General features: G+C 42.3%; 4 non-coding genes across 4 annotated transcripts; all 4 read left to right on the forward strand.

Annotated features, from left to right (window-relative positions):
- Positions 1–3,353: 3,353 nt before the first annotated feature.
- LOC147683884 (U7 small nuclear RNA) lies at positions 3,354–3,411 on the forward strand. The gene has a single exon (XR_015301940.1). It is a non-coding gene; the product is annotated as a U7 small nuclear RNA (small nuclear RNA).
- Positions 3,412–6,242: 2,831 nt separating this feature from the next.
- LOC147683885 (U7 small nuclear RNA) lies at positions 6,243–6,300 on the forward strand. The gene has a single exon (XR_015301932.1). It is a non-coding gene; the product is annotated as a U7 small nuclear RNA (small nuclear RNA).
- A 2,841-nt stretch (positions 6,301–9,141) lies between these two features.
- On the forward strand, positions 9,142–9,199 carry LOC147683886 (U7 small nuclear RNA). Its single transcript, XR_015301945.1, has one exon. It is a non-coding gene; the product is annotated as a U7 small nuclear RNA (small nuclear RNA).
- A 6,869-nt stretch (positions 9,200–16,068) lies between these two features.
- On the forward strand, positions 16,069–16,126 carry LOC147683887 (U7 small nuclear RNA). Its single transcript, XR_015301946.1, has one exon. It is a non-coding gene; the product is annotated as a U7 small nuclear RNA (small nuclear RNA).
- Positions 16,127–22,261: the final 6,135 nt, after the last annotated feature.

Raw genomic sequence — 22,261 nt, forward strand, 5'->3', positions numbered from 1 at the left:
TTTTGCTCTGATACTAGAACCCCTAGCTTGCAAAATTCGACAACACCACCACTACTCAGCCATACAGCTGCCGACACGTCCAATACACATCTACCTGTACGCGGACGATATGGTGCTATACGTAAAAAATCCGGAACAGCACCTTAACCCACTACTACGCGAATACATCAAATTTGGCCAGCACTCGGGTCTCCAGATCAACTGGGCTAAGTCCCTCGTCCTGGCATTAACGGACGGTACACACCCAACGGCCATGGATTATCCACTAGAGTGGCAAGATGAGCCAACCAGATACTTGGGAGTATGGTTTCACAGGGACCCGGAACTTGTTACCCGGACCAACTATGGGAGAGTAATCTCATCACTAGACGAGAAGATTAAACGATGGAATAAGCTGCCGTTGTCGCTGGCGGACAGGGTGGCAATTGTGAAAATGGTGCTCCTGCCCAAGTTCCTGTACTTGTTTAATAACATCACAATTAAACCTCCTGCGGAGGTGTTCCGAAATATCAAAAAATTGGTACTAAATCTGATTTGTGCGGGAAAACAAGCCAGATTGGAATTACGAACGATGCAACTACCATATGCAGAGGGGGGTTTCAAAGTGCCAGATCTATATCTGTATTATTTATGCGCACAAGCGCAATTCGCGCATTACTGGTACCACGAGATTCCGTTCTTGACACATGTGGCGGTGGAAACTAGTGATGCAGAGCCGGTCCCGCTGTCCAGCATACTGCCGCATAAACGAGTTAGATTACATGAGCGAGACATAAATCCGGTAAACACCACTGCGGAAGCGTGGAAGCTGATGGGCAAGGTGACTAATCGCCTCCCGCTCTATGCACCCGCGCTCCCACTGGCACATCACCCGGCGCTTTCGGTATTGATAAGATGGGAGATTTGTATAAAGATGGGGTCTTTCAATCCCTAGACAAATTGGACTACATTAGCAATCCGACACTACTATTCCGATTTAACTACTACAGATTACAGAGGGCGGTAAAAGAACATTTCCCTACATTCCCGGAAGAAGCTCAGACCCTGACTTCCTTGCAACTAGTTCTCACCACACCCACCGCCACCCACCTAGTGTCGAGATTATACACAAACATGCAGAATGACATTGGTGGAAACACAGAGGGGATGAGAGGTAAATGGAGCGAGGTCTTAGATGAAACGTTGTCAGAGGAGGACTGGACAACCACGTGCCTACTCACTGGTATGTTAACTGCAAATGGGAACCTGAGGATCATCCACTATACATACATGCACCAAATGTACTACACGCCTCAGAGGCTGCATAGATACGGGTTGAGGGAAGACTCCAGATGTGTAAGATGCAGGCAGGAAAATGCCGACTTCATGCACTTAGCATGGCATTGTCGCTCTGTGGCGAGATACTGGGAGCAGGTGACAAAGGCCATAGGTGACATGCTGGGGGTATCACTGGAGTGTAAGGCCAAAAATCTGTTTGTTGGGTATTGTCCCGCAGCTCCGGGCGATGCGGCGTAGGTTCTGCGTGGTAGCACTTTTAATGGCGAAAAGAAGGGTTTCCTTACACTGGAACAGTAAGATAGGGCCGAAAATGAAAAATTGGCTGGAAGATCTGACGGACTGCCGTGACACACTGGCCACTTATGAAGAGGAACTGCCGTTAGGTTCACGCCCAAAGGACTATTGGATTTATTTACGTGACTACTTGTTGAAGCACACACCGGAACAAACAGAATAGAGGGACCATAGATGAACTGCAACATAGTGCATAGGGATGAGTCATATACAGTTCTTAATGGAGAGGGAGAATGCTGTGACACAGTGACTGAAGATATTTAATCTCAGGTTATTTTATTGTAGTTCAAGGTTTCTGAACTGTTTTTTTCTTCAAAAAAAGAGTATAAAAAATGTAAGAACATGAACATGCTTTGCAGAGTATACAGCACAGTTTGATAATACGAATGCTTTTACGTGTCTCGCCGCCGGTCCCAACGATGTCGGCTGATCGGCTGTGTACAGTAATCAAAGTCTTATATGAATTGCACCTATATGTATCGATTTTTTTATCGCTGCCTATCGCTGGATATGTCAGTGGAGAAAGCATGCTATTAGCAACGTTTTTCTCCATTGTGCTAAAATATCCAGCGATAGCGGCGAAATGCGTGAATATCGCTGAGAATACAGCGATATTCACGCATTAGCAATGAACTGCTCTTAGCCATGTTATCCACCTCCCTTTGGATAACATGGCTAAGAACTGGTCTGGGCAGGTGTTAGTATTTTGAGATATTCGTGCTTAGCGTGAATATTTCCAATGCCACGCCTGCCTTGCTAATAGGCGATAGCGACGTTAGCGACTGCTTTCAGTCGCTATCTGGTTGGGTACGCCCACATTGCATGTCATCAGCGATAAACATCGCTGACATGCAAAGCGGGTCTCAAACCGCTTGCTATCGCCTAAAAGCTGTCGCTAACATCAGTTAGCCACAGCTTGCTAATAGGGCGATATAATTATCGCCCCTTAGCGGCCAAAAACGGCCGCTAAATCGGTGATAATTGCCTATAGCCCCGCTTAGTAATATGCCCCATAATTCTTCTTTTGTGAGTTAGCTAATTCTAGAGAACCAAACAAAATAAGTGAAATGTTTTCCAGATAACAAGGGCAGCCAGAAGCAAGAAATTAAGGTTACAAGGGACGAAAGCAAGTAACATATTCACACAAAGGGAGCACATGACACAGAGTGGCTCTTACAGAACAAATATATTTGAGTACAAGGCAGAGACTGAAATGCATAGGGCCACAGGAAATTGGAGATAGATATGTTTTTGAAGAGATTTCAGGATCCTTCTTCACAAAAGGGGTACAGAGCAGTTTATTACCATTTCTTCCTACAATTGTTGCTTGGTTGTACTCTCTTGACATCATCATTAGGTACTGTGACATTAAATGCACAATTGCCCGATTCATAACATAGCTCGCACTGTTTTCAAGGATTGATTTTTTCAAAATTCTTTTACTAATATGAAATAATAAGGTGAGCCAGTGCAACCACTGCTAGAAAGTCCTAGAAGAGAGGATTTTCCATCTTCCTTGCCAGCAATAACATTGTACATCCTCTTCTACATAGTCTAGCTGTGAGGTGTGGCCTCTATCTATAAATTTGCATATGCAAGTCTTGTACATCATCATGATCATCTATACTCTGATGGGCCTGAAGGAGGCAAATCTAATGCTTTTCTCAGATGCTCAGAATTCTAGATTATTTCTTCAGATCCCATCAGTATCAGTGTAGAGCCACCGTCACAATGATAGGAAATACTTTGATTAGGGTTACAAGCTTGTCAAATTTTTTGTTAGATACTTTTGCTCTTTAACAATTTGTCAAGTAGGTTTCTCTTAACTGAGAGACCCGTTTTATTTGTTAAAAACAGATTTATTTGTGTTGATTTGTGTCCCAAATGTTTGCAGATTATAATTTTATAATGTGTTTTCTTGTTTTACTATAGTGTGTTATGTTAGTGTACATCTTGCTATTATATTGCATGTAAGTTATTCTTTCTCATTTCATGGATCTTCTGTTTGGCAATTTAGTTTTTTATAATTAGTTAAAATATGAGTTAAAAAAAATAATGCAACTGTTATTAGGGGCAAGAGTCAACCAACTATGATAAGAAGTGAACTGAACAAAAGAAAGATTTTCTCGGAGGGAACTGGGGAGATGGGCTTATTAAATGATAAAGAAGGAGTAAAGTCTGCATAAAGACAGAGACTTCTGTAAATGTGAACACAGGGAATGCTAGAGAGGCATGTCTCCTTCCAAAGGAAAGTGGCAGAGTTGGATTACTGCCCTTTCCTCTTATTGGGTTTTGTTCTAACATAATCTAGGTGGGCTCTCCATTGGGAAACTGATTGTCTTGACAAATAGCAAGTTTTAATCCAGAGCTCTCATAGTTTGTAGGAATCGCTATGTTCACCTTCTTGGTCCGCCTATGAAATATTAATGTGTATAGGAGCACCTTTCACTGGAAGAGAGGCCATCCAATATTACTTACCCGTAATATCTAATTGCTTGCTCTTCAAAGTAGTTTTCGAAAGGCGTGCCCTCTGTCTATAAAATAGCATATTGAATTCTGCAACCTCTGTGAGATCTTCCTAAAATCTGTTGACATGAAGCAATTAAATAATATTTTTTTGATTAGTCACTGTTCTACAATTGTTCTTCACACCCAGTTACAGATTGCAGCATCTATGTATTGCCACCATCACAATGATGAGAGATCCCTAGAATTGGATCACATGGTTGCGGTTGAATTAGTTAGTTACCACAGGTATTTTTTTATTTTGAAAGGCAGGTTTCTCTTAATGTAGTACTCCATTTTATTTGTAATTCATGATTATGTTTTTGTTACTCTTTTGAGAGTTATTGATATGCATTAGCTAAAAATATTAAATTAATGTATTTTGAGTGTACTTATGCATTCTTTCAATAGATGTAGGTGTGTTTCCTTATGTAATTTTTTTCTTTTTTACTTGCAAATCTCTTGGATTCATAATTGTATATTTTTACAGAAACTCAAAAAAGAAAAATTGAAATTTTTTAAACTAATTTTACTAGTGAGATTCAAGCAATTCACCTCAGAAATAAAGAGCCAAGTGCCCTATTCCCACAAATGAACTTAAAGTACAAGTAGTTAACTGAATCACAGTGTATAAAGTTGACAAAAATGTAGAGACTGAGGAAAAGGGGAACAAGTGGACTGGAAAAGAGATACCTTTCTTACCTGATTGCAGGTTCTTACCCAAAAAAGTGCATAGCATAGTTTATTAGACATTTATGCATCTGTTTGTCCTTCAGGTTCCACTAAACCGAGGACCTATTTTGATCTGCTAATAATAGTGTATGGGGCATATTACCAACAAGTAGCGATATTTATCGCTAAATAGCCTTAGCGTCGATTTTTTTATCGCTGCCTATCGCTGCATATGTTAGCGGAGAAAGCATGCTATTAGCAACGTTTTTCTCCATTGTGCTAAAATATCCAGCAATAGCGGCGAAATGCGTGAATATCGCTGAGAATACAGCGATATTCACGCATTAGCAATGAAATGCTCTTAGCCATGTTATCCACCTCCCATTGGATAACATGGCTAAGAACTGGTCTGGGCAGGTGTTAGTATTTGGAGATATTCGCGCTTAGCGTGAATATTTCCAATGCTACGCATGCCTTGCTAATAGGCGATAGCGACGTTAACGACTGCTTTCAGTCGCTAACTGGTTGGGTACGCCCACATTGCATGTCATCAGCGATAAACATCGCTGACATGCAAAGCGGGTCTCAAACCGCTCGCTATCGCCTAAAAGCTGTCACTAACATCAGTTAGCCACAGCTTGCTAATAGGGCGATATAATTATCGCCGCTTAGCGGCCGCTATATCGGTGATAATTGCCTATAGCCCCCCTTGGTAATATGCCCCATAATTCTTCTTTTGTGAGTTCGCTAATTCTAGAGAACCAAACAAAATAAGTGAAATGTTTTCCAAATAACAAGGGCAGCCAGAAGCAAGAAATTAAGGTTACAAGGGACGAAAGCAAGTAACATATTCACACAAAGGGAGCACATGACACAGAGTGGCTCTTACAGAACAAATATATTTGAGTACAAGGCAGAGACTGAAATGCATAGGGCCACAGGAAATTAGAGATAGATATGTTTTTGAAGAGATTGCAGGATCCTTCTTCGCAAAAGCGGTACAGAGCAGTTTATTACCATTTCTTCCTACAATTGTTGCTTGGTTGTACTCTCTTTACATCATCATTAGGTACTGTGACATTAAATGCACAATTGCCCGATCCATAACATAGCTCGCACTGTTTTCAAGGATTGGTTTTTTCAAAATTCTTTTACTAATATGAAATAATAAGGTGAGCCAGTGCAACCACTGCTAGAAAGTCCTAGACGAGAGGATTTTCCATCTTCCTTGCCAGCAATAACATTGTACATCCTCTTCTACATAGTCTAGCTGTGAGGTGTGGCCTCTATCTATAAATTTGCATATGCAAGTCTTGTACATCATCATGATCATCTATACTCTGATGGGCCTGAAGGAGGCAAATCTAATGCTTTTCTCAGATGCTCAGAATTCTAGATTATTTCTTCAGATCCCATCAGTATCAGTGTAGAGCCACCGTCACAATGATAGGAAATACTTTGATTAGGGTTACAAGCTTGTCAGATTTTTTGTTAGATACTTTCGCTCTTTAACAATTTGTCAAGTAGGTTTCTCTTAACTGAGAAACCCGTTTTATTTGTTAAAAACAGATTTATATGTGTTGATTTGTGTCCCAAATGTTTGCAGATTATATTTTTATAATGTGTTATCTTGTTTTACTCTAGTGAGTTATGTTAGGGTACGTCTTGCTATTATACTGCATGTAAGTTATTCTTTCTCACTACATGGATCTTCTGTTTTGCAATTTAGTTTTTTATAATTAGCTAAAATATGAATTAAAAAAAATAATGCAACTGTTATTAGGAGCAAGAGTCAACCAACTATGATAAGAAGTGAACTGAACAAAAGAAAGATTTTCTCAGAGGGAACTGGAGAGATGGGCTTATTAAATGATAAAGAAGGAGTAAAGTCTGCATAAAGACAAAGACTGGTGTAAATGTGAACACAGGGAGTGCTAGAGAGGCATGTCTCCTTCCAAAGGAAAGTGGCAGAGTTGGATTACTGCCCTTTCCTCTTATTGGGTTTTGTTCTAACATAATCTAGGTGTGCTCTCCATTGGGAAACTGATTGTCTTGACCAATAGCAAGTTTTAATCCAGCGCTCTCATAGTTCGTAGGAATCGCTATGTTCACCTTCTTGGTCCTCCTATGAAATATTAATGTGTATAGGAGCACCTTTCACTGGAAGAGAGGCCATCCAATATTACTTACCCGTAATATCTAATAGCTTGCTCTTCAAAGTAGTTTTCGAAAGGCGTGCCCTCTGTCTATAAAATAGCATATTGAATTCTGCAACCTCTGTGAGATCTTCCTAAAATCTGTTGACATGAAGCAATTAAATAATATTTTTTTGATTAGTCACTGTTCTACAATTGTTCTTCACACCCTGTTACAGATTGCAGCATCTATGTATTGCCACCATCACAATGATGAGAGATCCCTAGAATTGGATCACATGGTTGCGGTTGAATTAGTTAGTTACCACAGGTCTTTTTTTATTTTGAAAGGCAGGTTTCTCTTAATGAAGTACTCCATTTTATTTGTAATTCATGATTATGTTTTTGTTACTCTTTTGAGAGTTATTGAAATGCATTAGCTAAATATATGAAATTAATGTTTTTTGAGTGTTCTTATGCATTCTTTCAATAGATGTAGGTGTGTTTCCTTATGTAATTTTTTTCTTTTTTACTTGCGAATCTCTTGGATTCATAATTGTATATTTTTACAGAAACTCAAAAAAGAAAAATGGAATTTTTTTAAACTAATTTTACCAGGGAGATTCAAGCAATTCACCTCAGAAATAAAGAGCCAAGTGCCCTATTCCCACAAATAAACTTAAAGTACAAGTAGTTAACTGAATCACAGTGTATAAAGTTGACAAAAATGCAGAGACTGAGGAAAAGGGGAACACGTGGACTGGAAAAGAGATACCTTTCTTACCTGAGTGCAGGTTCTTACCCAAAAAAGTGCATAGCATAGTTTATTAGACATTTATGCATCTGTTTGTCCTTCAGGTTCTACTAAACCGAGGACCTATTTTGATCTGCTAATAAAAGTGTATGGGGCATATTACCAACAAGTAGCGATATTTATCGCTAAATAGCCTTAGCGTCGTTTTTTTTTTCGCTGCCTATCGCTGGATATGTTAGCGGAGAAAGCATGCTATTAGCAACGTTTTTCTCCATTGTGCTAAAATATCCAGCAATAGCGGCGAAATGCGTGAATATCGCTGAGAATACAGCGATATTTATGCATTAGCAATGAAATGCTCTTAGCTATGTTATCCACCTCCTATTGGATAACATGGCTAAGAACTGGTCTGGGCAGGTTTTAGTATTTGGAGATATTCGCGCTTAGCGTGAATATTTCCAATGCTACGCATGCCTTGCTAATAGGCGATAGCGACGTTAATGACTGCTTTCAGTCGCTAACTGGTTGGGTACGCCCACATTGCATATCATCAGCGATAAACATCGCTGACATGCAAAGCGGGTCTCAAACCGCTCGCTATCGCCTAAAACCTGTCGCTAACATCAGTTAGCCACAGCTTGCTAATAGGGCGATGTAATTATCGCTGCTTAGCGGCCAAAAACGGCCGCTAAATCGGTGATAATTGCCAATAGCCCCCCTTGGTGATATGCCCCATAATTCTTCTTTTGTGAGTTCGCTAATTCTAGAGAACCAAACAAAATAAGTGAAATGTTTTCCAAATAACAAGGGCAGCCAGAAGCAAGAAATTAAGGTTACAAGGGACGAAAGCAAGTAACATATTCACACAAAGGGAGCACATGACACAGATTGGCTCTTACAGAACAAATATATTTGAGTACAAGGCAGAGACTGAAATGCATAGGGCCACAGGAAACTAGAGATAGATATGTTTTTGAAGAGATTGCAGGATCCTTCTTCACAAAAGGGGTACAGAGCAGTTTATTACCATTTCTTCCTACAATTGTTGCTTGGTTGTACTCTCTTGACATCATCATTAGGTACTGTGACATTAAATGCACAATTGCCCGATCCATAACATAGCTCGCACTGTTTTCAAGGATTGATTTTTTCAAAATTCTTTTACTAATATGAAATAATAAGGTGAGCCAGTGCAACCACTGCTAGAAAGTCCTAGAAGAGAGGATTTTCCATCTTCCTTGCCAGCAATAACATTGTACATCCTCTTCTACATAGTCTAGCTGTGAGGTGTGGCCTCTATCTATAAATTTGCATATGCAAGTCTTGTACATCATAATGATCTTCTATACTCTGATGGGCCTGAAGGAGGCAAATCTAATGCTTTTCTCAGATGCTCAGAATTCTAGATTATTTCTTCAGATCCCATCAGTATCAGTGTAGAGCCACCGTCACAATGATAGGAAATACTTTGATTAGAGTTACAAGCTTGTCAGGTTTTTTGTTAGATACTTTCGCTCTTTAACAATTTGTCAAGTAGGTTTCTCTTAACTGAGAAACCTGTATGGCTGAGATACCCGCCACCCCCTCTCAACACAAATCCCCAAGGATGGGAAACCGGAAACAATTCTGAAGTTTTTGGAAGACGGGAGGGAGTGACCCTCCTGGCCGTATTTATTAAAATATGAAACAAAATTAAAAACAAAATTAACAGTTTCATATTATGTACAATTTCATAACCACATTGCGATGTTTGGCTAACCTTAACATATTCTCTAATACAAAGGTCCTCCTAGCCGAACTAACATCCTACAAAACATTTACTTGAAATTTTGAAATTGTACATCCTAACGTTTAAGGGCCAACGGCAAGGTCGTAACCGGTGTCAAGATCCCTAACCCAGAAATATCCCCCTCACTTGTGAGGGGCGGCACAGAGGCGTACCTCAAGTGCAACTTACCAATTTTCCTTGACTTGACGGGGGCCCCAATAAAACTCGACGCCACTTAAAGGTCATACGAGGACTCGTGTGAGGTATCTAGAAGGTAGCGTAGACCCCCCCCCAAACCCCACACAACTTACCACATCTGCCGTCGCAGACGTCCTGGCCCCGGGAAATTCCCCAGGAGGGGGCTGTAACCCCTCCTACCCAGGAAGGGGTCTTGACCGCCTTTCCTTTCCTTTCGGCGACCCATCCTTAGAAGGGACCGCCTCCCCGTTGAGGGGCCAATGGCCACCTCCCCCGCGCGCTCCCATCCGTAATGGGTGACGCCCACTCATAGGGATCTTCCAATTAGTGCTCACCGATCATGACCTTACCGCCCGACCAAAATAAATACGACAATGCTAACTAAATTACAAATGACTAATTCTAAAAGACAGTAGCAACAACAACTTTATTAAATGCATGCTTACTCATGGACACTAAAGCAGAATTACTTTATTTGCGAAACATAACACCAATCGACCATTCTTTATTGCATACTCAAAGTCATCACGATAATACGACAACCTGCAAACGAAAAAATCAGCATTAAACATCAAACTTTATTCAAAAACCAATCGCTGTCTTCAGGGGCTGGTAGGTGGGTCAAAAATGGCTCTTCGTTCCGTCTCGAGCTCACGTGCAGCGAGGAGGTGCAGCTTCAGAGCACAGGAACAAGAGGATGCCTTCTGGTCTTGCTTCTCCTTTTATCCGTCTTCAGGGCGGGCGTAAACCCGCCCCTGCCTGCCCAAGGGCGTGGCCAGCCGCGTCCGTGTCTAGGCCAACCCACTCTAGGGCGGGAAAAGGCGCGCCCCGGCTACGCCGCTTCGGGCATACCAGCCGAGACTCGCCTCCCGCCCAAGATGGCTTCCCGGGGGGATCGTGGTACTCTGCCATACGTTCGGGGGGACCGAATGGTCGCCCCTTTCCATATGGCTGAGATACCCGCCACCCCCTCTCAACACAAATCCCCAAGGATGGGAAACCGGAAACAATTCTGAAGTTTTTGGAAGACGGGAGGGAGTGACCCTCCCGGCCGTATTTATTAAAATATGAAACAAAATTAAAAACAAAATTAACAGTTTCATATTATGTACAATTTCATAACCACATTGCGATGTTTGGCTAACCTTAACATATTCTCTAATACAAAGGTCCTCCTAGCCGAACTAACATCCTACAAAACATTTACTTGAAATTTTGAAATTGTACATCCTAACGTTTAAGGGCCAACGGCAAGGTCGTAACCGGTGTCAAGATCCCTAACCCAGAAATATCCCCCTCACTTGTGAGGGGCGGCACAGAGGCATACCTCAAGTGCAACTTACCAATTTCCCTTGACTTGACGGGGGCCCCAATAAAGCTCGACGCCACTTAAAGGTCGTACGAGGACTCGTGTGAGGTATCTAGAAGGTAGCGTAGACCCCCCCCCAAACCCCACACAACTTACCACATCTGCCGTCGCAGACGTCCTGGCCCCGGGAAATTCCCCAGGAGGGGGCTGTAACCCCTCCTACCCAGGAAGGGGTCTTGACCGCCTTTCCTTTCCTTTCGGGTCCTTCTTTGGGACCACACCTAAAGGGGAACAAACAAAGTTAGGAACCGGTGGTACACTAAACGGACCGGCGACTCGACCTCGAGTAACCTCCTTCCTGATCTTATCCTGTACCACGGTTGTATGCTGGAAGACCGATAGCTGATTTTACATTTCGCTGCACCTTGAAAGTCCCCCACTGGGATGCGGAAACCATAAGAAAACCCGTTCCGCAACACCCCAGCAGAAGTACGATCCGGGTATTCACTGAGCCAAGGAATCATTGCCAAGGTATCAATCGGGGTAGGTAAAGGCGCCCCTCGGACTATGTTAGACCTGTTTGGCGCCTCCTCCACCCCCGTTATCACCCGTTTTGGCTCTGCACGTGGACTCAGGATGGGATGATTGCCCACACCCACTACATTCGTGTCTAAATTTGCACGATCCCTGGGGCCTAGTACATTTACCCCTGTTGAAGTTCCAACAAACCCCCCGTTTTCCTGTATTGCCGGCAGGCCTCGAGTAATTGTCGGTACCCGCACCTGACCGAAAGGGCGTCCCCGCATACTGGCGGGAGGATTCGCCAACGTTACTCCCTACTAATGGCAATTTTAACATACCAGTATCCTTCATTTTGGACCATGACACAGAATCATAGCAATCCCACGTTAAGTTTTTATCATGTTCTTTAGCCTTTCTAAACAGGTTATCATAGCAGAACCAATGATTACCCTCGTGTGATACCGAGTACCCCATGATTCGTGACTGATAAATCGGCAATTCGGGTAACAGATCGGGCCTTCGTTCCCCCAAGATCGATGTAAAAATCCCCCACGCTTGGCCCCAATTGCCAATGTTTTCATTTACCTTAAAGGCGGCCATTTTTGCGCGCCAAACACTCGGATGCATGAGATCCTTCTGGCCCTTAACATGCTCCATCTCATAGTGATCAGTAAGCAACGAGAAGATGTTTACGTACTCCCCTGCCCATATCTTCTCTTTAATAGCCAAAGGAACATGCTGACCCAACTTTTCCCTACGAGAGGGTGCTGACTCATCCCTCGCAATCGGCAATGGCCGCTTACCTGAACCGGACGTTGCCTCTGCTACTGAACCCGTCCCCTGTGGCTTCTCTACTGCGGCAGCCGGCGTGGACACCTTCGCTGCTTCCCGTGACTCACGCAGTTGCTTCATCAGCTCCTGTGCGTCGACAGCCATGGCGCCCTCGCTACCTTTTCCCAACCACGCTGCTAATTGTGCTGCCAGCTCGGGCGGCATATCTTCCCCGGACATGGGGGTGACCACAACGGGAATCGGATTCCCTTCCTCCGGCACAGGAGTGGGTGCCTCGAGCGGGGTACTGGGACCCGGGTTGTCTCCCCCAGCTGCTCCCCTCCTGGGCCTCTTGTTTTTCCCTCCCGGGGCCGTTCCCGCCAAAGGACATTTCGGCCCCCCTTCCTCGTCTTTATCCATTCGCCTCTTTAGGTCGGTCACCTCCTTCATGAGAACGCGCAGCATCTGGTCAGTAGTCATGCGCTTTCCCGCCTTCTTCGGCATTCTCCAACAGAGTATCTGAAAAACAAACAAGAACGATTACAACGCTCAAAAATGGCTCTTCGTTCCGTCTCGAGCTCACGTGCAGCGAGGAGGTGCAGCTTCAGAGCACAGGAACAAGAGGATGCCTTCTGGTCTTGCTTCTCCTTTTATCCGTCTTCAGGGCGGGCGTAAACCCGCCCCTGCCTGCCCAAGGGCGTGGCCAGCCGCGTCCGTGTCTAGGCCAACCCACTTTAGGGCGGGAAAAGGCGCGCCCCGGCTACGCCGCTTCGGGCATACCAGCCGAGACTCGCCTCCCGCCCAAGATGGCTTCCCGGGGGGATCGTGGTACTCTGCCATACGTTCGGGGGGACCGAATGGTCGCCCCTTTCCATTCTATTTGTTAAAAACAGATTTATTTGTGTTGATTTGAGTCCCAAATGTTTGTAGATTATATTTTTATAATGTGTTTTCTTGTTTTACTATAGTGTGTTATGTTAGTGTAGGTCTTGCTATAATACTGCATGTAAGGTATTCTTTCTCACTTCATGGATCTTCTGTCTTGCAATTTAGTTTTTTATAATTAGCTAAAATATGAATTAAAAAAAAATAATGCAACTGTTATTAGGAGCAAGAGTCAACCAACTATGATAAGAAACGAACTGAACAAAAGAAAGATTTTCTTGGAGGGAACTGGAGAGATGGGCTTATTAAATGATAAAGAAGGAGTAAAGTCTGCATAAAGACAAAGACTGGTGTAAATGTGAACACAGGGAGTGCTAGAGAGGCATGTCTCCTTCCAAAGGAAAGTGGCAGAGTTGGATTACTGTCCTTTCCTCTTATTGGGTTTTGTTCTAACATAATCTAGGTGGGCTCTCCATTGGGAAACTGATTGTCTTGACCAATAGCAAGTTTTAATCCAGAGCTCTCATAGTTCGTAGAAATCGCTATGTTCACCTTCTTGGTCCTCCTATGAAATATTAATGTGTATAGGAGCACCTTTCACTGGAAGAGAGGCCATCCAATATTACTTACCCGTAATATCTAATTGCTTGCTCTTCAAAGTAGTTTTGAAAAGGCGTGCCCTCTGTCTATAAAATAGCATATTGAATTCTGCAACCTCTGTGAGATCTTCCTAAAATCTGTTGACATGAAGCAATTAAATAATATTTTTTTGATTAGTCACTGTTCTACAATTGTTCTTCACACCCTGTTACAGATTGCAGCATCTATGTATTGCCACCATCACAATGATGCGAGATCCCTAGAATTGGATCACATGGTTGCGGTTGAATTAGTTAGTTACCACAGGTCTTTTTTTATTTTGAAAGGCAGGTTTCTCTTAATGTAGTACTCCATTTTATTTGTAATTCATGATTATGTTTTTGTTACTCTTTTGAGAGTTATTGATATGCATTAGCTAAAAATATTAAATTAATGTTTTTTGAGTGTTCTTATGCATTCTTTCAATAGATGTAGGTGTGTTTCCTTATGTAATTTTTTTCTTTTTTACTTGCGAATCTCTTGGATTCATAATTGTATATTTTTACAGAAACTCAAAAAAGAAAAATGGAAATTTTTTAAACTAATTTTACCAGTGAGATTCAAGCAATTCACCTCAGAAATAAAGAGCCAAGTGCCCTATTCCCACAAATGAACTTAAAGTACAAGTAGTTAACTGAATCACAGTGTATAAAGTTGACAAAAATGCAGAGACTGAGGAAAAGGGGAACACGTGGACTGGAAAAGAGATACCTTTCTTACCTGAGTGCAGGTTCTTACCCAAAAAAGTGCATAGCATAGTTTATTAGACATTTATGCATCTGTTTGTCCTTCAGGTTCTACTAAACCGAGGACCTATTTTGATCTGCTAATAAAAGTGTATGGGGCATATTACCAACAAGTAGCGATATTTATCGCTAAATAGCCTTAGCGTCGGTTTTTTTATCGCTGCCTATCGCTGGATATGTTAGCGGAGAAAGCATGCTATTAGCAACGTTTTTCTCCATTGTGCTAAAATATCCAGCAATAGCGGCGAAATGCGTGAATATCGCTGAGAATACAGCGATATTCATGCATTAGCAATGAAATGCTCTTAGCTATGTTATCCACCTCCCATTGGATAACATGGCTAAGAACTGGTCTGGGCAGGTGTTCGTATTTTTAGATATTCGCGCTTAGCGTGAATATTTCCAATGCTACGCATGCCTTGCTAATAGGCGATAGCGACGTTAACGACTGCTTTCAGTCGCTAACTGGTTGGGTACGCCCACATTGCATGTCATCAGCGATAAACATCGCTGACATGCAAAGCGGGTCTCAAACCGCTCGCTATCGCCTAAAACCTGCCGCTAACATCAGTTAGCCACAGCTTGCTAATAGGGCAATATAATTATCGCTGCTTAGCGGCCAAAAACGGCCGCTATATCGGTGATAATTGCCTATAGCCCCCCTTGGTAATATGCCCCATAATTCTTCTTTTGTGAGTTCGCTAATTCTAGAGAACCAAACAAAATAAGTGAAATGTTTTCCAAATAACAAGGGCAGCCAGAAGCAAGAAATTAAGGTTACAAGGGACGAAAGCAAGTAACATATTCACACAAAGGGAGCACATGACACAGAGTGGCTCTTACAGAACAAATATATTTGAGTACAAGGCAGAGACTGAAATGCATACTGCCACAGGAAACTAGAGATAGATATGTTTTTGAAGAGATTGCAGGATCCTTCTTCACAAAAGGGGTACAGAGCAGTTTATTACCATTTCTTTCTACAATTGTTGCTTGGTTGTACTCTCTTGACATCATCATTATGTACTGTGACATTAACACCTTAGCTGCGTGTAAACATTTCTCCCCAGTGCTGCGCTGTCCATTAGCACTAGTGCTGAATGGACGTTCAATGGTCGTGCGCAGCACTGGGGAGGTAGCGCTGCTGACGACCATTGGCCGTCAGCAGCACTTAAGGGGTTAAATGCACAATTGCCCGATCCATAACATAACTCGCACTGTTTTCAAGGATTGATTTTTTCAAAATTCTTTTACTAATATGAAATAATAAGGTGAGCCAGTGCAACCACTGGTAGAAAGTCCTAGAAGAGAGGATTTTCCATCTTCCTTGCCAGCAATAACATTGTACATCCTCTTCTACATAGTCTAGCTGTGAGGTGTGGCCTCTATCTATAAATTTGCATATGCAAGTCTTGTACATCATCATGATCTTCTATACTCTGATGGGCCTGAAGGAGGCAAATCTAATGCTTTTCTCAGATGCTCAGAATTCTAGATTATTTCTTTAGATCCCATCAGTATCAGTGTAGAGCCACCGTCACAACAATAGGAAATACTTTGATTAGAGTTACAAGCTTGTCAGGTTTTTTGTTAGATACTTTCGCTCTTTAACAATTTGTCAAGTAGGTTTCTCTTAACTGAGAAACCTGTTTTATTTGTTAAAAACAGATTTATTTGTGTTGATTTGAGGCCCAAATGTTTGTAGATTATATTTTTATAATGTGTTTTCTTGTTTTACTATAGTGTGTTATGTTAGTGTACGTCTTGCTATTATACTGCATGTAAGGTAATCTTTCTCACTTCATGGATCTTCTGTCTTGCAATTTAGTTTTTTATAATTAGCTAAAATATGAATTAAAAAAAATAATGCAACTGTTATTAGGAGCAAGAGTCAACCAACTATGATAAGAAGCGAACTGAACAAAAGAAAGATTTTCTCGGAGGGAACTGGAGAGATGGGCTTATCCATACTAATAATATAAAGAGAGAGCCCAAACCTTTGAGGCGGGTAATCTCAGGAACCACAGCACCAATCACAACACCCAATACAGCGTTGGAAAGGGCAGTTGCATCAGAAGGACATAGGCTATACAGACGCCTACCACATACATTTAAAAGGTAAAAGAACCGTGCCAGCAAAGTAGTCCCTTGTGGGCGTGTCTGCGTTGTACTGTGGGCGTGTGCTGTGGGCGTGTGCTGGGGCGTGACAAACACTGGGGGCGTGAGGTACGTTCCACCCTTCATGCCATGTCTCATATTGTGTGCTAATCCCACCCTGCTCCCTTTAAATACCCCTGCACCCCATGATCATAACCCACCCTTACTCCTTAAAATACCCCAACACCCTTAAACATTAACCCATCTTAACCCTATAAATATACCCTGTACCCCAAAACCCAAACCTATCCCTAAACCCTAAAAATTCCCCTATACCCCAAAACCCAAACATAGCCCTGAACCCTATAAATACCCCTGTACCTCAAAACCCAAACCTACCCCTGAACCCTAAAAATACCCCTGTACCCCAAAACCCAAACCTAGCCCTGAACCCTAAAAATACCAATGTACCCCAAACCCAAACCTACCGCTGAACCCTAAAATACCCCTGTACCCCAAAACACAAACCTAGCCCTGAACCCTTAAAATACCCCTGTACCCCAAAACCCAAACCTACCCCTGAACCCTAAAAATACCCCTGTACCCCAAAACCCAACCTACCCCTGAACCCTAAAATACCTCTGTACCCCAAAACCCAAATCTAGCCCTGAACCCTAAAAATACCCCTGTACCCCAAAACCCAAACCTAGCCCCGAACCCTTAAAATACCCCTGTACTCCAAAACCCAAACCTACCCCTGAACCCTAAAAATACCCCTATACCCCAAAACTATATCTGAACCCTTAAAATACCCCTGTACCCCAAAACGCAAACCAAGCCCTGAACCCTAAAAATACCCCTGTACCCCAAAACGCAAACCAAGCCCTGAACCCTAAAAATACCCCTGTACCCCAAAACTATATCTGAACCCTTAAAATACCCCTGTACCCCAAAACCCTACCCTAGCCCTGAACCCTAAAAATACCCCTGTACCCCAAAACCCAAACCTAGCCCTGAACCCTAAAAATACCCCTGTACCCCAAAACGCAAACCAAGCCCTGAACCCTAAAAACACCCCTGTACCCCAAAACCCAAACCTACCCCTGAACCCTAAAATACCTCTGTACCCCAAAACCCAAACCAAGCCCTGAACCCTAAAAATACCACTGTACCCCAAAACGCAAACCAAGCCCTGAACCCTAAAAATACCCCTGTACCCCAAAACTATATCTGAACCCTTAAAATACCCCTATACCCCAAAACCCAAACATAGCCCTGAACCCTATAAATACCCCTGTACCTCAAAACCCAAACCTACCCCTGAACCCTAAAAATACCCCTGTACCCAAAACCCAAACCTAGCCCTGAACCCTAAAAATACCACTGTACCCCAAACCCAAACCTACCGCTGAACCCTAAAATACCCCTGTACCCCAAAACCCAAACCTACCCCTGAACCCTAAAAATACCCCTGTACCCCAAAACCCAACCTACCCCTGAACCCTAAAATACCTCTGTACCCCAAAACCCAAATCTAGCCCTGAACCCTAAAAATACCCCTGTACCCCAAAACCCAAACCTAGCCCGAACCCTTAAAATACCCCTGTACTCCAAAACCCAAACCTACCCCTGAACCCTAAAAATACCCCTATACCCCAAAACTATATCTGAACCCTTAAAATACCCCTGTACCCCAAAACCCAAACCTAGCCCTGAACCCTAAAAATACCCCTATACCCCAAAACCCAAACCAAGCCCTGAACCCTAAAAATACCCCTGTACCCCAAAACGTAAACCAAGCCCTGAACCCTAAAAATACCCCTGTACCCCAAAACTATATCTGAACCCTTAAAATACCCCTGTACCCCAAAACCCTAACCTAGCCCTGAACCCTAAAAATACCCCTGTACCCCAAAACCCAAACCTAGCCCTGAACCCTAAAAATACCCCTGTAGCCCAAAACCCAAACCTAGCCCTGAACTCTTAAAATACCCCTCTACCCCAAAATCCAAACCTACCCCTGAACCCTAAAAATACCCCTATACCCCAAAACCCAAAACTATATCTGAACCCTTAAAATACCCCTGTACCCCAAAACCCAAGCCTAGCCCTAAACCCTTAAAATACCCCTGTACCCCAAAACCCAAACGTAGCCCTGAACACATAAAATACCCCTGTACCCCAAAACCCAAACCTAGCCCTGAACCCTAAAAATACCTCTGTACCCCAAAACCCATACCTATCCCTAAACCCTAAAACTACCCCTGTACCCCATAACCCAAAACTATATCTCTTTAAGGTGTCAAAAGTGAGAAGGTTGACCTACTTCGATGCTTTGTTTATGAATCTGCTTATAAAAACATATTTTTAAAAAAATAACCCAAAACTACATCTGAACCCTTAAAATACCCAAACACCCCAAAACATATACCTCAGTACTCCAAAACATATACCCCTATACCCATACTTACCTTATCCAAACATAAAAAAACATGCTTTTACCATTCATGCATTTACAACGAATTTCGTTGTAAATGTCTGCGTAGTAAAAGCATATAAAATGTAATGCCATGCGTTATAATGGCATTGCGGAGTCATGGTACTTTCGTAATGAAAGTATGGGGAGTATTGGTATGCGGAAAGAAAGTTGCGGAATAATCGGTGTTTACCCTCACCCGGTAAGTACATTGGTGGCACGGCAGCCCACATCTCCAGCAACATTTTCATATTTTTTCACCACCCATTTGAAAAATGCATAGGTCTCTCTCATTGATGGCCAGCACCAACATACACTTTTAGACACACCTCCCGCCATAAATTCTAAAATTGCGAACTTTAGAGCTGGGGAGCTACGTTCGAATCTCGGCATCAGCTCAACATCCTGTGATTCCAGGCAAATCGCTTTGTCTCCCCGTGCCTACCACAAATGAATGTGTTCTTCTGTAATGTAAATTGTGCTTATGCCATTTTGTCGAGTTTGCGCTATATAATATTGCAAGGAAAAATAAAGTAGGGAAACTCGAGTTTACCCACTACTGAACGCGCACTCTTAAGTGCATCAGCAGTGCACTGTGAATCGGAGCGTTTCACAGGCCTGTCACAGATAAGAAATGCTATCAAAACGAAATCCTACAAAACAATATACTACTGGCCGGCAGCAATTCATACCCGGACAACGTCGGCACGGGCTGCTATCAACAATGAAATCATAAACCAAGGACTTATAGAAATTGAAGACTCACTGTATCTATTAAGCGAGAAGTCCTTACAATATTTCAGCCTGCCGCCAGCGGTCCACCTAACTGGATACCACAATATCGCTACCGCACACAATATTCCAGAGCTAAATAACTACCTTGCTCAACACTTGCCTAACTTAGTTCCCGGTCAACAACTCGCCTACAACACCATAGTTGATAGTGTTGAAAAGAAGCAAGGCAAACTATTGTTCATGGACGCCCCCAGTGGCACAGGAAAGACTTACCTAATCAACCTCATACTTGCCAAAGTTCAATCTTCTAGGAATTTGGCTCTAGCTGTTGCTTCATCTGGAATAGCTGCCACTTTGCTAACAGCTGGGAAAACAGCACATTCTACCTTTGAACTGCCTCTAACAGTTTCCCTTGAAAAGGATTCAATATGGTCTATTCGGAAAAACGGACCTTTGGGTACACTGCTTCAAAATGTGTCTCTTATCATGTGGGATGAATGTACAATGACACACCGCTCACATATTGAGGCAGTTGACAGAACTCTCAAAGACATTAGAAATTCATACAACATAATTGGAGGTGTTACTTTTGTGTTTGCTGGTGACTTCCGACAAACTCTTTCTGTGGTGCCTACAGGAACGCGGGCTGATATACTAAAAGCATGCTTAAAAGCATCACACCTATGGAACTCTGTACAATCTATTACCTTGCGCACTAACATGAGGACACATTTAGGAGGTGGAGATAAACAATTTGCAGATCTTCTAATAGAAGTGGCCAACGGAGACATACCTGACACAAATGGCTTTATCAACATACAAAACTTAGGTAAACGTCTCTGTACCCTACAAGAACTCATGCAACATGTTTACCCAGACATCAAGCATCTTCTCAGCAAAGATTACACATGGATTTGCGAAAGGTCTATAGTTGCCGCCCGAAACTCTGCAGTGCATCATATTAATGAACACATACTACAACTATTCCCAGGTGAAACCACAATATATAATTCCATTGATACAGTATTAGATACACAAGACGCCGTGCTTTATCCCCAAGAATTCCTCCACTCACTTAACCAGGGCTTCCCCCTCATACACTCCAAATGAAAGTAGGTGTTTCTATAATCTTATTACAAAACCTACATCCACCAAATCTCTGCAATGGGACGCGCCTACAAGTTAAATCTCTTTTACCTTATGTAATAGAGACTACTATTCTCACTGGCCCTGCTGCAGGACAGTTAGCCCATATTCCCTGGATACCCATGATCCCTACTGATCTACCATTTCAATTCAAACGCTTACAATTCCCTATTAACATTGCTTTTGCATCCACCATTAACAAATCCCAAGGTCAGACATACAAAGTCATTGGAATAGACTTACGAGAGGACTGCTTCACTCATGGACAGTTATATGTTGCGCTATCGAGGTCGGGGAATTCCGACAACCAATTTATTCTACTTCCTGATTCTCATGAAACACGAAATGTGGTGTACCATGAAGTTTTGAAGTAAATGTTATTTTCAATACTAAAACCATTGCTGCCTAGCCTTTGTTTACCCGGACAACGTCGGGACGGGCCGCTAGTTAAATGATAAAGAAGGAGTAAAGTCTGCATAAAGACAAAGACTGGTGTAAATGTGAACACAGGGAGTGCTAGAGAGGCATGTCTCCCTCCAAAGGAAAGTGGCAGAGTTGGATTACTGCCCTTTCCTCTTATTGGGTTTTGTTCTAACATAATCTAGGTGGGCTCTCCATTGGGAAACTGATTGTCTTGACCAATAGCAAGTTTTAATCCAGAGCTCTCATAGTTCGTAGGAATCGCTATGTTCACCTTCTTGGTCCTCCTATGAAATATTAATGTGTATAGGAGCACCTTTCACTGGAAGAGAGGCCATCCAATATTACTTACCCGTAATATCTAATTGCTTGCTCTTCAAAGTAGTTTTCGAAAGGCGTGCCCTCTGTCTATAAAATAGCATATTGAATTCTGCAACCTCTGTGAGATCTTCCTAAAATCTGTTGACATGAAGCAATTAAATAATATTTTTTTGATTAGTCACTGTTCTACAATTGTTCTTCACACCCAGTTACAGATTGCAGCATCTATGTATTGCCACCATCACAATGATGAGAGATCCCTAGAATTGGATCACATGGTTGCGGTTGAATTAGTTAGTTACCACAGGTCTTTTTTTATTTTGAAAGGCAGGTTTCTCTTAATGTAGTACTCCATTTTATTTGTAATTCATGATTATGTTTTTGTTACTCTTTTGAGAGTTATTGATATGCATTAGCTAAAAATATTAAATTAATGTTTTTTGAGTGTACTTATGCATTCTTTCAATAGATGTAGGTGTGTTTCCTTATGTAATTTTTTTCTTTTTTACTTGCGAATCTCTTGGATTCATAATTGTATATTTTTACAGAAACTCAAAAAAGAAAAATGGATTTTTTTTAAACTAATTTTA

Source organism: Lissotriton vulgaris, chromosome 11 (assembly GCF_964263255.1).
Source record: "Lissotriton vulgaris chromosome 11, aLisVul1.2, whole genome shotgun sequence".
Lineage (NCBI taxonomy): Eukaryota > Metazoa > Chordata > Amphibia > Caudata > Salamandridae > Lissotriton > Lissotriton vulgaris.